The sequence below is a fragment of the Panthera onca genome, chromosome A3, assembly GCF_046562875.1.
Source record: "Panthera onca isolate mPanOnc1 chromosome A3, mPanOnc1 haplotype 2, whole genome shotgun sequence".
NCBI lineage: Eukaryota > Metazoa > Chordata > Mammalia > Carnivora > Felidae > Panthera > Panthera onca.
Genome location: NC_138341.1, coordinates 11,878,823 through 11,895,006, shown reverse-complemented (window position 1 = coordinate 11,895,006; position 16,184 = coordinate 11,878,823). Strand labels below are relative to the sequence as shown.

Genomic DNA, 16,184 nt, shown 5'->3' with positions numbered 1-16,184 from the left:
ACTCAGGGAGCCGGAGCCCACACTTAGGTTAAACCTTCCGTTCCAGTAGGGCCTGGAAATCCCCATTTCCTTCTGCATCCCCAGCAAGCTCCTGTGCAGGCCTCCCAGCTGCACCTGGATGTGCTCCCAGCCTTAGCTCCCTCTGTGCCCCTAAGCTAGTCCCCGGCTCAAGCCAGGAGGCCCTTCCCTCACGGAGCACCGGATGGAAGCATGGGCGACAGTCAAACCAATGGGTTCAAGTGTCAACCCTGCCACTTAGCAGCTACAGCTTAGTCACATGAACCTCTCTGAGCTTCGGTTTTGTCCTACTTAAAAATAGCGGGCTTCCCCTCTCTCCCTCGGCACTGCCTATGCCGGTGGCAGCCATCTTTTACTCGGCATCATGGCCACCCTCAGATTTCCGGTGAAGCCCAGGATTGTTAAAAAGAGGACTAACAAGTTCATCCGGCACCACTCAGACCCACGTGTCAAAATTAAATGCAACTGGAGGAAACCCAGAGGCATTGGTGAAATGGGGGGAAGACAATCTAAGGGCCAGATCTCGATGCCCAACATTGGTTACGAGAGCAGCAAGAAAACAAAGCATATGCTGCCCATTGGCTTCCGGAAGTTCCTAGTCCACCACATCAAGGAGCTTGAAGTGCTGCTGATTTACAACAAATCTTACTGCACAGAGATTGCTCACAATGTCCCCTCCCAGACCCACCAAGCCACTGCATAAAGAGCAGCCCAGTTGGCCACCAGGGTCCCCAATCCCGATGTCAGGCTACACGGCAAAGAAAATGAATAGACAGTTTATGCGCACATCGTATTTGTGCTAATAAAACCATAAAACTAAAATAATGATAATAATAATAATAATAATAAATAGTGGACCATTTAGGGGTAAATTACCCCGCCATTTGCAGTGGTGGCCTCGACGCATGCGGAAGGGTCTGATATCTTGCCCCACCTCCTCCCTTCAGCAAGAATTGCCTGGATTGGTTTAAAGGTTCAAGCAACGAGTCATCAGGGCCTGCTCATCGTAAGCACACATTATTTTCCACAGTAGCACAGTGCTGTCCTTCTTCCGCCTTCCATATCCACCTGTCTTTCAGGGCCTGAGGCATCGCTTCCAGTTTCTAGAACACCAGCTGACTCAGCACCCTCAGTGCCCTGGAACTTTTCTCAGGTGGGGACGCACTATAAGTCAGTCACCTAGGTCGCCCCAAACACACATGCTGTGTTTCTTCCTGTATATGTATTCACAGCCACTGGTGCCTTAACAGACTTTGCAGACTTCAGAGTTAGCATTTGGCAAAGAGGTTTTGTGTCCCTTGATTCTCCTTCATAGGTTGAGGACGTCAAATATTTGAGTGAATTTACAAGACAGCATAGACGCCTTCAGAACTTTTAGAAGAGCATCATCAGTGCTGGCCTGGGGCTGGCAGTGGGGAGCAGAGCAGAAGCCCGGGCCTGTTGGCGGTCTCCAGTGTTGACGGAGGAGAGTCAGCAGACCCTCACCCCTGCCCTCCCTCAGCTGCCCCCTACCACCGCCTACACCCCCCTCCCCATTCCCTCTCCCTGTCTCCCCACTCCATATCACACGTGATTTCCCAGCTGTTTCCTATGGGGCCCAGATCAGTTGACCCCAAGAAGAGCACAGCCGACAGCCTACTCCCCATTTCCTCAGGCAGACCTGCCACCCAGTCACCCCGCCACACTCCGGAGACGGTTACAGTTGCCTTTAGATTTTTAAATGATGCCCCGTTCCCACACACTACTTCTAAAATGCTGCTTTGACTGGGTGAAGAATTCTTTTCTTTTTTTTCCTAGAATGGAATTTGCAATGTGTTTTCTCAACCCACCCCCATCGGACTTGAGCGAAATGAACTCTGGGCATGCCTGTTTCTTCCAGCAAGCCTCGCCTGATCTGAGGACAGTCACTAACTTGTTATTCTAAGTAATCCTCTGCTGAAAGCTATGAGCCACCTGTGGTGGATGAGAGCGGGCTTTTCAAGCACAAAAACATCGGACTTGCTGGCTCACAGGACAGACAGCTTCCCGGGAGGAGGGCAGTAGCACAGAGATGCCACCTTCCTCCCAGACGGGACAGAAAGGGCCATCGCGAATCAAGACCATTTGGGGGTGACCGTGCTATACACTCTTGTCATTGCCTGGGGAATGTTTCATCAGTCCCCCACTCACTGACATTTAGGTCACCGTCATCAACAGAGGCTCCCCCACCTATCACATCAGATTAACAGATCACATCCCCCGCCTAACATCCTGAAAACTGGCCCAACACCGAGTTATTGTACCTTCTTTGAGGCCTTCCTCACTTGACTCTTTGCTGTCACTTCCTTCTCCGACCACATCCCCCTGCTTATCAATCCCCCAATTCTATTAGGGTCCTCTAAGCCAAGACCACACGTGCATCCCACCATTCCCTGTGCCTGGAGCATCCTTCCCCACTTTTCTGATAACAAATTCACACCGGCTTTCAAGGCAACTCACATCTCTCAGGCTGTTCCCAAACACCTACCTCCATCCTTAACGTGTTGAAATCAGTCGTGTTCACGTCTGGTTTTCCCCGCCATGGTGGCTCCCATGAACTTGGTTCCTTCATCTCTGTTCGCCTAGACCCTGCACCCGATGGGTCTTGAGCCCATGTTTGTTCGGTCAATGGAAGAAACACCGACTGAACACATGTCTACTGGAGGGAGGCACTGTGATAAGATGCTATAACCAACAAAAGAAAAAACAGAATGTCAATCCAGCATTCTAGACCTCAATGAGCCTATGAGTGTGTGAGCTCATACAAATTCAATAATCCGTAGTCAAAAGTGATAAAAAAAAAAAAATACAAAAAGACACGGGACAGGGCTCCAGTCCTAGGGAGCTTACAATCTAGTTTCCAGAAAAGGACTTCTGTATGCATGTAAAGGATTCACATTTCACAAGTCTGCATGTCCCCGGCCAAGTGAGCACCCAGCTGCTCTGGAGGAGGCCATCCCTGTGGGCCAGATGGTCAGGGAAGTCTTCCTGGAGGAGGTGCGGCTTGAGCTGGGTGTCGCAGGATAGGCAGGACTCAGAGATGAAGAGACATTCCAGGCACAGGGAACAGAAGGAGCACAGCAGAGATGTGGGAAAGGGAGTTCAGGAAACTGCCCCTAAAGAATAATAATAATTAATCTTAGTAAAGGGTTCTGTGAGCTGAGAAGCTGTTATGGGGCTTTTCAGATATTGTAAGGTTTTGTTGCGGTGGTGGCTCTGACTTCAAATGAGCTGAAGGCCTTGATCGGCGGCCACTCCAACCAGATCTTTTCCTAACTGGCCAGTGGTGCACACCCAGACACGAGTGGTAGAGTAAACTGTCTCTTAATACTTTGGTTTCAATTTGGGATGAGATATTTTTGCTTAACATTCGTCAGTCTCTTCTGCCAAAGTCTAAGGCAGTGTAGGGCTGTGGAAAGAGCACAAGTCTGGATCCCTCGGTTCATAGCCTGACTCCACTTTTCTTCTCCCAGTGATGAGGCCATCATCATCAGCAACGTTTACCCAGCGCCTCCTTGGTTCCAGGCACTGTTCTAAACAACAACAACAACAAAAAACCTGTCTTATTTTATCATCCCCATTTTCCAGATGAGGAAACTGATGCACAGAGAATAAATAACTTCCCCAGAGTGATCTGTGGCGAATGAGCGGCGGAGCTGGGATTGGAACCCACACAGTTTGACTCCGTGGGCCTCACCCGGAACCGTTCGGGTCTCAGCTCCTCGTCTGCAAAATGAGGATAAGAATCACCAATCGCTCGCTGTTGTTTTGACATGGCATGAAGTTGTGTCACTCTCTGAGTGTCCTAGAGAATGAAAAAAAAAGCCCTGTAATGTTTGCAGAAGCATCACCTTCTCCCACTATGAAAGTGACATGAGCAGACTCTGCTCCTGTCTTCACCGTTCTCTTCCCCGGGCGTGTTCCTGAGCAGTCCCTCTGCGCACCTCCCTGTTCCCTGCTCCCCACAAATTCTTCTCATCTCCCAACCCTCAACTGTCCCAACGTGCAGCCTTTGATGGGCAAACATGGACCCAGCGGCTGCCTCGCAGAATTCCAGCCCAGAAGCTCAGCGTGCCTGTTCCCATTTCCCCCTTTTCAATGTCAGGAAAGTTTCTGGGGGAGACGGGGGCGGCTGGAGACTGATGGGGACTGTGCTGTGTCTCTGGCATGCAGAGGAGGCAGACGGTTCATGCCGAGACCACCCAACCGTTCTCTCCGAGCCCTCGCCTGCTAGGTCCCCCTCTGCAATATTGACGGAACCGAGCTGGGCAGGCATTTTGGTCTTCTGCAGGCAAAGACATGTTCCTTCCCCGAATGGAATTTGGTGTCTCCAATAATAATAAACGTAAAAACGGGTAGCATTTTTTTTCTTCTTGCCTGCTACGCACCGAGCGCTGTTTGGGATCATTCACATGAACATTTTAGTCAAACGATTACACTCTCTCCTATGGATTAAGAACCGTCCCAAAGCCCTCCCCACCCCCATTTCACATGTGAGGAAACTGGCATCTCCCTTCCTTCAGTGACCCTATAAATAAACAGCCCTCGGTGCCTGGTGCAGGAAATGCTCTGTGTATCAGGGAAAATCATTCACCGAGACAAGCGCGGATGTTAATGTTATGAGCACTGGGTGGTTGGAATATATTATCACCAGCTCAAGCATGACAATGCTCAGCCACCCCAGGCCAGGAAACGTAAGCGCAGGGATGAATGGATAGTTTTCCCATGCCTCCCTTGCCTGCTCCCAAGGGCTGAGGCTGCCCAGAGAGGGAGCTTGACCCCTCCTCTGATCCCTGGGGAGAGGTCACAGCACGGCTGTGCCTACAAAGCACTAGGTAAATGGGCAGGTGGAGGTCAAGCCTGGAGGGCGTGGCTAACGGTGATGGGGCACTTAGCGCGGGGATCTGTGTGTGTGTTGTTTACTTGGGTATCCCCAGGGCCTAGATGCATGACTGGTACACAGCAGGCACCCAATAAAGGCTTACTGAATGAACGAGTGAGTGAGTGAGTGAGTGAGTGAATGAATGAGGTGACTTACTCATGAGCAATCAGCTAGGAGAGCTGGAACCTAAACCCAGGGTTGACTTCTGAGGTTCATGCAAGCAGCTCCCGTCCAGGGACACACAGATGCAGACAAGGCAGAGGTGCTTGAGGGTCCTTCCCCGGCAAAGGAGAGAGGATGAGCGGTCAGCCTGACGGACGGCCCACAGTCTTGTGGCCAGAGCACCGGACAGGACATCGGCCGACCCAGTTCCTGACCCTGCAGCTGCCATGCCTGGATCTTGGGCAAGTCTCTTCCCCTTGTGTGGCCCTCACTGCACCCAGAGGTCAAATGGAATTGTTAATGTCCGCCTGCTCCCACAAAGAGAATCAAATGAGATAAGACAAGCAAAAGTGTTTTCTTAATCACAAAGGCAAATTAAATACCGATTGAACGAAGAGGCCTCCCTGGCCTTTGATCTCCCCATCCACACCGAGTGTGCAGTAGGTACTGTCGGCTCTCCACGTCAAGAGATCAGTTGATGGGCAGGGCTTTCACACTGCATGAGTCTACGAGGCTCCATCATAGACATCAGAGTCTATTGAACCGCGCGTACTCCCCCAGGGAATGGTCAGTGCACAGCCTGCACAACTGGACCCGGGAGTTCTAGATCAGGGCCTACTTTGGGTGGGACCATGAAGTCAGTACTGCAATGAGCGCGAAGGTGAGAACGTTGTTCCCTACTGCTAGGAGCTCCCAGAGAGGAGGTGGTCATTTCCAGAGAGCAGGGCTGGTGAAGTTTCCCCGGACCTGGCAGGCTGCCAGCACCGGGACCCTAGGCTCCAGGCCTTGCCTGCTTTTCTTCTCACCCAGTGATGTGAGTCCTCAGGCCCGTGGGAGGGTGTGGAAGAGGTGGAGGAGGGGCCGCCCTCTGGCTGCTGTCCCTGCTGGCCCCCACCCCCTCCTCAGCTCACAGCCATGCAGCGTGGACGAGGGAGCTCAGAATCAACCCATCAGGCCCTAGAAGCCTGAGAGCCGAGGCCCACCCAGGGTCATGAGACGTGTAAGACAAGCTCTGAGGCCGGACCTGGATGTCCCTGCTCCTGGCCCCGTTCTTTCTGCCGCCCCACACGCATCTACGCCAGCACCGAACTTAGCTGGAATGGAATGCCCAGGGAGGAAATTTCACCCGCCGTCAAAACATCCAAACGTATTACAACAGCTGGAAATCCTTCTGCTGGCTGGGAATCTATGGCTGGGATCCGGGGAAAGGACCGTGGGGGGTGTCTTTGGCCACACTACAGTTCGCCCTGGGCGTCCCAGCCCCGTGCTGTGCTTTCCGGGGGTGCAGGCTTCGCCCAGGGGTGGTCCATCACACCTTCAGCCCCGCCGCTCTGTGTTCTCCACACCTGTTCCGACACTGGCCGTTCCGATGGCCCCAGCCTGATACCCCGTCACCTCCTGCACGGCATTCTAAGGTCCCCGAGGGAAGGAACCGACGCCTGTTCACATGTGACACCCTGTCGCTCTGGGTCCCCTGAGTCAGGTGCAAACCTCAGGCCGACCCCCGCCCTCCCTCCTGCCCGTTCCCTCGGGGCTGGCACAGCATCAAGGTTCCGTTAAAAGGGGCCCTCGAAGCGCTCGCATGTGGCCCGGGGTCCGAGCCCCTCATTAGGCCGAGGCTGCTCTCACGTAAGGCCTTTAATGTGGTGCGATGGTATTTTTCAGGCTTCTTTTCAGAAAGAAAAAGTTAATAACGTGAAAGCTTTATTACCCCTCTCTTCCCCCCTCCGAGACATGCCCTTTGGTCGTGGAACGCCAGGCTAGTTAAGGCCGCAGCCCGGGGATTTCCTTCTCTCTGGGAACGGCTGTAATTACGCACACGGAGGGGCCAGGGCAGTAAAGAGGCAACACACGAGGCCTTCACCTCGGAGGCTGGAGGAGGCTAGGTGTTGGCCGCTGTGCCCCAGGTCTGCAAAGCAGAAACATATGGGGAATCCATTACCTGCTCTACAAAGGAGGCGGCCTTGCTAATAAACATATTTACTGGGTTAAATAAATACGCCGAGGGTTGTTAAAAGCCTGGCCTGTGACTTAAAGTCACCAACATTTTTCATTTGTCAGAAAGGGGCTTTTGGAAGCTTTCAGGCGGCTTGCCTTCCTGCCCGTGTTTATGCATCCACTGTGCCCCCTCAGCTCCTCCTGACCACGGGGAAAGAAAGGGGCTTTGTCTAGCAGCGTGGAGACCCTACGGGTGGGCGGGCGGATACGCACAGACCGGGTGAGCCGGGGGCCTCAGGCAGAGGGATCCCTGCCCAGAGCTGGTTCGAGGCCCAGCCGTGAGGAAAGACATCTTTACGCGGTGACGTGCCCTCCGGGAAGGCTCCATCCAGATTTCAAAGCCAACATTCACCAACATCAGCGTGGAGTATAATAGAGCCTTCAAGGCTACATCCTTTTTTTTTTTTTTTTTTTTAATATTGTGGCAAAATGCACATAAAATTTACCACTTGAACCATTTTAAAATGGCACTTAGTACATTCATGGTGTTGTACATCCTTCATTACTGCCTACGTCCAGAACATCGTCATTGCGTAAAAGGAAACCTTTGTCCTCATTAGCCCCCATTTTCCGCTCTCCCCGACAATCGCGAATGCCTTGTGTCCTGTAGATCTGGCCGTGCTGGAACGTTTCATATAAATGGACTCGTGTGATATGTGACTTAGGGGTCCCTCCCGTTTCACCTATAGCATATGATCGAGGCCCACTGTGTGGCAGCACGCATCAGGACCGCATTTTGCTCTCTGGTGGAATATTCCCCCACTGAATGCACAGACCACATTTTGCAGAGCCGTTCATCAGCTTCCAGACCTTTACCCTGTCCTGACCTTTCGGCTATTGTGAGCGGTGCTGCTGGGAAGTTGTACAAGTTTTTGTTTGAACACGAGGTGCAGTCCTAGGAGTAGCATTGGCGAGCCATATGGTGATTCTGGTTAACTCACGAGGGAAAGGCCAAACCGTTTGCTGTGGTCTTTGTGCCTGGTAAGAAGTGGAGGAGAGAAGAGACATCTTTCACTCAAAATTTCAAGTTCTGATAAGACACGGACCTGACATTTTCAAAGGTGGGAGGAAGTGAACATTCGATGCCCCAGGCACCTAATTCCCACTGCCCCCAAGGGAGCCCCCCACTACTACAGGGACTATCGTCCTCATCATACAGACCGGGAAGACGAGGGACTTATGGTCACACCAGATATGTATGTCAGGGATTTAAAACCTGGCCTTTTACGCCATGGAATGGTTTACTTTTTTTTTTTTTTTTTTTTTTAATTTTTTTAATGTTTATTCTTTTTTTTTTTTAACATTTATTTATTTTTGAGACAGAGAGAGACAGAGCATGAACGGGGGAGGGGCAGAGAGAGAGGGAGACACAGAATCCAGAGCAGGTTCCAGACTCCGAGCTGTCAGCACAGGGCCCGATGCGGGGCTTGAACCCACGAACCGCACGATCATGACCTGAGCCGAAAGTCAGACGCTCATCTGACTGAGCCACCCAGGAGCCCTGAAACAGTTCTCTCTTTCCATCACCCCCAGTGACTTGAGAATCTAGAAGGCATGGCATGAGTTCCTAGGGCCCCAAGAAGGTCTCAACAAATTGTTACGTGACATTCTAGATAATGCCACACGGCAGGTGAGCTGAGGCCTGGGCAGCTGCTGCTCTGCTTTGTGCCCCATAGGGGAATGTCCCCCAGGCTCCAGCCAGTCAGGGAAGCACATGGCTTCTGACATCACGTGCTCAAGGACACCGCGGTGACTTTTTTGTCCCTAACCAAAAGGGTTTATCTTCTTCCCAAAGGCGATGCTATCACATTAAAATAGTATTTGTAGTATTCTAGAAACATGGTAAGTTCCACACACGTGCAATCTTCAGTGCTAATTGTCGTATGTGTATATCCCCACTTGTAGACCCTTTCCGTGGCAAAGGAGTCTGATGCAAACTGTTGCTAAATCAAGCATAATGTTATCATGTCCGTGTTTCCCTTTGCTGTGGCATTTATTTCACCTTCTATCTGTATTCTATCACCATACCCCAAGTAATTTCTCTCAGCATATTTTAATCTAGCCTTCATTTTCACTTTATTTTTTTTTAATTTTTTAATTTTATTTATTTATTTTGAGAGAGAGAGGGAGAGAGAGAATCCCAAGCAGGCTCCGTGCTGTCAGCACAGAGCCCGATGTGGGGCTAGAACTCTCAAGCCACAAGATCATGACCTGAGCCAAAATCAGGAGTTGAACACTCAACCGACTGAGCCACCCAGGCACCCCTATTTTCTCTTTAATCCTTTAGCTTCTTGTACATCAGCCACTTCACACACGCACACACACACACATGTGCACACACATGCACACATACACACACATGCATACATGGGCATGCACACACAAATGTACACACAGAGACATACACAGATACACACAGAAATAGACATACACCCACATGCATACATGCACACATACATACATGCAGACGCACAAGCACATACATGCACATGTGTGTGAACACACACATAGACATGCACGTATGCACAGACATACCCACAGATGCACACACACATACACAGAGATGTACACACATATGCACATGCATACATACATACACACAGAGACGTATACACATACACACACAGACATTTACCCACGTACACACACACACACACACACACACACACACACACACACACACCTGTGCCTGCCTATGCCTCTGGTAGCCATACTTGACCTCTCCGACCACTAATCGGTCCCCATGGTCTAACAGATATGACAGAGTCAGGAGAAGGAGTCTGGGTTTTAGCATCACTAGACCTGGGCTTAAAGCCCAGCTGCAACACCAACCATGTAAGTGTGGTTCAGCAGCACACATTGTTAGGAGAATTTAATTATATAACGTTACTTTTTTATTATTTTTTTAATGTTTATTTATTTTTGAAAGAGAGAGCGTGGATGGGAAAAGGGCAAAGAGAGAGGGAGAGAATTGGAAGCAACTTGAAGCAATTTGAGGCACGCTCCAGGCCCCAGGCTGACAGCACAGAGCCCAATGCGGGGCTCAAACCCATAAACCGTGAGATCATGACCTGGCCCGAAGTTGGACGCTTAACCAACTGAGCCACCCAGGCGCGCCTAATGAAATAGTGTTTCTAAAAGCCCAACACCCAACACAGAAGTTGGCTTGAGATAAATAGCATTCTGTTTTCTCTCTTATTCTGGGGAGGAAAGTGGGGGTGGGGGGAGTTGGGGGAAGGAGAAGGAAAAAAGGAACAAAATAAGTTGAAATCATTCCATAAACTGTGGAACGTGTTATTCCTGTATAAGTGTCGCAGAAATCACAACTGTTATTCAGATATTTTAACTTCATTAGAACTTAATCTCATTGTAGTCTAAACTGTAGATAAATCTAAGACACCATTCAACAGCCACTTTGATGGGTTTTGGAAAACTGAAAAACTGAACGTTCCACCAAATTCTGAAAGCTGCCTCCTACCCTGAGGTCCACGTAGGTGGGAAAGAAAGCCTTCCACGGCCCCAGGCCACTTAGACTGGACATAACTTTCTGGCATAGATTCTACTCTTTGCAGTGAAACTGGGGAGTTTGCTGAGTAAATGCCTTCTTTGGGGAACAGAAAACAGGGAAAAGTAGAAGAGGCCTTGGGCAATAATGAGCAGAAGTTTGCCATCAATTTGATGCTTGTCAGATTCTCCAAAGATGAGCCATGCGCAGTGAACCCCCTTCTTTCAAGTCCTGTTTATGGTTGGTTAAGTAAGCAATAGAGTCATCTGTCACCTCCGCTCTCCAGCCGGTGAGTGGAGAGAGCGACAAGCCAATCTGATGTGAAATGATTTGGACAGTAAGTAAATAAATCCCACCTTGATAAGCTGGCCTCTGCTGCAGCTCTCCCACGGGCCCTAAACATTTTGATTACAGGACTGATGAGGGCTTCCCAGGAGGAGGCCAGATACTCCGCTTCCCTGGAGGTCCCTGAAACAGATCGTCACCCCATCCGTTGGCAATAGTTTTAGGTGGAAGACAGTAAGTGGGGAAACAGGGCAACCAGGTGACCATTTAGGTCTTTTCCCCCAAGGAGTCTTAGAGACAATATCCGATTACCACCAGAGGCAAACAACTCAATTTTGGAGTGTTGGACTTACCCAGATTTCTGCTCCCTAGATGCATGGATGGAAAATAGATGTGTGGACAGGGGAGAGAGTTTCAAGCTTGTTTTGCCCAAGCAATTTTCATAAGCCCAACTGCATAATATATCTGCCATTTGAAAGGCAGATTCCCAGGGAAGACATATGAACACAAAATCACTACTTTATTGGGTAAGGAGTGTCTCTTCCTGTTTGGGGAATCTCCTGTGCTCTTGGTGGAAACTTTTTTTCCCCCAATGAGAGGTGGAAATGTTTTATTTATGTGCAGCTTTTCCTAGGTTTATACCTATTTCCTAATCATTAACCATTTTAAAAGATTGCCCCAAAGCAAGGAGCCATTTCCTTTAAAATGCCCAAACTAACAGCTTGCATTTTTTTTTTCGTGTTTCAAGCTGTACCAAGCTCTTTTCTGTATCGCATCTCATTCCAAGCCGAAAGGTGTCCCTTGGCACAATGCGGCGGTCACAACCACACAATTCACTAGACAGCCAGACTGCTTGGACTTGAGTCCTATCTCTACACCTATCAATCATGTGACCCTGGGCAGGTCCATTCAATGCTTTGTGCCTCCTTTTCCTCCTCATACAATGGGGATGGTATTATTATCTAACTCACAAGGTTGTCCTGAAGTTTACGTGAGTGGGTCCATGTAAAACACTTATGACAGCAAGGATTCACTGAGCTTCTAGCAACTCACGGCATATTTCAAAAGGTGATCAAGCAGATACAGCTCAATTTTTGGCAGATTTCCCTTTTGGCAGAAGAAGAGGGTAGAGATTTTCCAAGGCACATGGTGAGGGGACAGCCACGCTCAAGCTGGAGCCCAAGATGCCCTCTCAAGGCTTTTTGCAGACATTGAATTCATGCTCAACTACGCTCTTACTGCTCAATACTGAGTGAGCTAATTGTGGTCCAAAGTTATTTATTAATGAAAATTCTAAGAGAGCTTTGCCTGACAATGAGAATTTCAGCTGTTGCTCTCAGGCCCAGAACTCAGGTCCACAGAGATGGGCTCATCAGCAAAACTCCAGGTACCTCAAAGTCACGTTCTCTTCTCTTCCTCTCCTGTTTGGAGTTGGATTGAGTGGTGCTTTTTGCTTTCTTTCTCTCTTTTATTTTTATTTTTATTTTTATTTTAGGGACAGAGACCATGCAAGCAGAGCAGAGGGCCAAAGGGAGAGAGAGAATCTCAAGCAGGCTTCACGTTCAGCACAGAGCCCAAAGTGGGACTCAATCCCAAAACCCTGGCATTACAACCTGAGCCAAAATCAAGAGTCTGACACTCAGCGAGCTAAACCACTCAGGCGCCCCTCTCTTTCTCATTCTTATTTTACTAGTAAGAAAGGAACTTTTCAGAAAAACAGTGTTTGTTTTTTAGATGATAATTGTATTTTATTCTGTCAAAAATGTAGGAAATAGCTGAAAAACAAAAGAAGAATAAAATTTTTAACTATCCAAGGGGCGCCAGGGTGGCTCAGTCGGTTAAGTGACTGACTTCAGCTCAGGTCATGATCTCACAGCTTGTGGGTTTGAGCCCCGCATCAGGCTCTGTGCTGACAGCTCAGAGCCTGGAACCTGTTTCGGATTCTGTGTCTCTCTCTTTCTCTGCCCCTCCCCACCTTGTGCTCTGTCTCTCTCTGCCTCTCAGAAATAAATAAACATTAAAAAAAAATTATAAAATTTTTAACTATCCAAAATTCTATCACTCAGAAATCATCATTGTTTTGGTATATTCTTTTCATGTCTTTTTTTCTATGCTTGTAATAAGAATGTGTACATGTTTTTCTTTTACATAATTTGGATCTTGGTGGTGGCAATGGTTGGGGTGGTTTATATAACATATTGCAAGCATTTTGTTCGTTCACCTTTTAATTGCTTTGGGGTTAATTCTCCAAAATATAGGTGAAATAGCAGAGTGCAAGAGTGAAAAGCAAAGACAGCTTGGGTTTGCATCCTGGCTCTGGCACTCGTTAGCTGTGTGGCCTTTTACAGGTTACTTAGCTTTGCTGGGTCTCAGTTTTCTCTGGGTAAGACAAGAATAATAGTACATCCCCCAGAGGGTTGACCTGCTTATGGAAGTGAATGAGTTAATGTCGGAAGTGGTGATGGTGTGCACTTGGGATGCGATGCTTTTATTTTGTCAGTCTAGACTAGAGCTACATTCCGTGTAGGATTTTTGGTTGCAAACAGACACAAACCAACATAAACCAAAAAGAGGACTTGATAGGATGTTGAGTAGGACATCTAGTCTTCCACTGGGAAGGCCGTTTGGATGATGACCACAAGCATTACTTGAGTACCTGCTGTGTACCAGACACAAGGGCTACTTCGGGAACCTCTCACACCCGTGTCATTTGTCTTCCTGAAGCAGCTATTAGGTTCTTCTTCTGTATATTAGGTATCTGAGTCTCAGAAGGATTAAATGGCTTGTTCAAGATCATAGCTAAGGAAGTAGTGGAACCAAGATTCAAACCCAAGTCTGACTTACTTAATGGTGTGTCTCATTCATTCATTCATTCATTCAGCATTATACAACGCTTACTCTATGCCAGACCAGGGGTTCTTTGGTGAGCACACAGACATGGTCCCTGACAGCATGGAGCTTACAATCTAATGGGAGAGAAGGACGTTTGTCCAGTTACCACACAAAGAAAAACGACATTGCAGCAGTAATGTGGGCTCTGGAGGAGAGGTCTGTGGTGTTATGAGACCCTGTACTAGGGATTTGACCTTGACACAGAGGTGGTAAAAGACGCTGTTAGGAAAGTAATGCCTGAGCGGAGATGGGATATGAACAGAGGTGATGGCCAAGACCTGGGAGGTGGATAGGAGCACTTCAGGAAGAAGAAACTACAAGGTTCTATGGAAGAAAGAAGAGTGAGGTTGTGAGAGACTGACACCCGCCATCGGATATATTGGAAATGGGGACAAGCAGAGAGGGGTGGAGAGGTGCATCAGGAGAGAAGAGGCAGGCCATATAAGGTTTTCACGTTAACCAGGGAGCTTTGGCTTCTCCCGAGGCCAATGGAAGTCTTTAGAGAATGGAAAGCAGGGAGACAACACCATTAGATTTCACTTCAAAGATGTCCCTCTAGTTTCAGTGGGGAGAATACATAAGGTTGGTAACTGGTTTACCAGTCTTGGCCTATAGCAATAACCCAGCATGGTAATGACAGTAGCTGAGACCAAGGATATGGAGAGACATGAACAGACTCAGGAGAACTTTGGGAGGTCAAGCTTACAGAGTTTGGTGATAGATTGGCTATGGAAAGAGAAGGAGAGGGAGGGGTTGAAGATGATGTCAGGACTTCCAGGTGGTCTAACTCAGACAGTGACGGTGCTATTCACTGACCTGATGAATATTGTGGAGATTCAGATTTAAGAAGGGTTATCATCAGTTTTGAATACGTTAAGTTTGAGGTGTCTTTAAAATACCTCCATAAAAGATGTTAAACAGGAAGTAAACTACAGAGGTCTGGAGTTCACAAGAGAGGCCTGGGATGGAATTGTATAAGTGGGCATCATCACCTACGGATAAAGGTTAGTGGGCATTTGTCATTCTTTTGGGCTCTCCCCCCATCTGAACCCCCTTCCAAGTTTGGAGAATCCCTCATCTTATGAGGCAAAGCCCACCTCCCACTGTAGAAGCCAAGAAAAGCAGCTTTGGGATGGCCTACAACAGTTTGGATCTAAGCCCACATCTCCCAGGACCTCTGTGGTCCCACAATGTCTTGATTTGGCTTGGCATTGAACTGGCTTCTCCTACATGCAAGGGCAAGTGTTCCCCCATTTATAGCTAACTAGACCAAGGTGCAAGGGTCAAGACAGAAGTTGTCCATGGTTTGCTAAAGAGAATGAGCTGGGAAAAAGAGTTTGCCACAAGCTAGTCATGTGGCCTTGGATAAGCCCCCTCGCCCCACATTCCTACTTTTGCCAGCTGTACATGGGGCCGGTGACCTCAGGGCTCTCCAAGGCCCTGACTGCCCCTATTAGGCTCTGATGTTGTCTAAGGACAACCAGCCAGAGCAATTACCTAGTTAATTCAGACAGAGGAATTATCTTACTGGGATGAGAAAGCAGATTTTATTTTTCTGGCCCTGAATAATCGAGATCGTTCATCCCCAAAGCTGTAAATATGCCACCCAAAATAGCAAAGAATTGAAAGAAAATGAGCTCATCAGCAGATTGAAAACAAAGTTCTTTTCTTTCTCATTAACAATAGATTTTTTTTTTTAATCTACATTTTTCTTCAGTATGAACTTCATTTCATTCTGCTTACCTAGGCTAATGTAATAAAACAGTCCCGGGGGGTAACAGTTACTGATAACTGAGACAAAACAGAAGCAGTCTGGGCCCTGGGAGGTTTTGCCTGAAGAAAAGATCAGTGCTGTCCGAAGTATTCTATTCTGTGCTGTAAGTCAGTAGCTACTAGCCACGTGTGGCTGTTGAGCAGTTGAAACGTGGCTGGTGCAACTAAAGAACAGAATTTTTTATTTTAATGAATTTAAATGTAAATTGAAAGAGCCACATGTGGCTACCATACCGGACGGGGAAGAAGACATTTGTAGCTGGGTGGAAACTTACCATAGACACGTCTTCTGCCTCTGCAAGAAACTCAAAGCAAATTCACATTTCCGGAAGCTAGTCATTTGGACTTTGGGGACAGGGGATCAGGGGAAGGGGACAGAATTCACTCTTTCCCAGTGCCGTGTGTGGGTTTATTAATTGTCTACATGATTGCTTTTGTAAGAAGACTACCTCTCTGAACCCAGAATTAGGAGTTCTGAATTTGAAGCCATTTATTAGGCTTAAATTTATGTGGTGTGAAATGTGTTAGATCATTTGCTCATCAGTAGGTTGTCTAGAAAAAAGGCCCATCTACAAAGGCTTTTCAGGGTGAAGGTCACCGGTGTAATCAGAAACATACCAAGCCTGGCCTCCAGCAAAAGATTGTGTGCTT

General features: G+C 48.3%; 1 pseudogene; it reads left to right on the top strand.

The window, feature by feature from the left end:
- The first annotated feature begins 382 nt into the window (after positions 1–382).
- On the top strand, positions 383–721 carry LOC132687571 (large ribosomal subunit protein eL32 pseudogene; annotated as a pseudogene).
- The last annotated feature ends 15,463 nt before the right edge of the window (positions 722–16,184 follow it).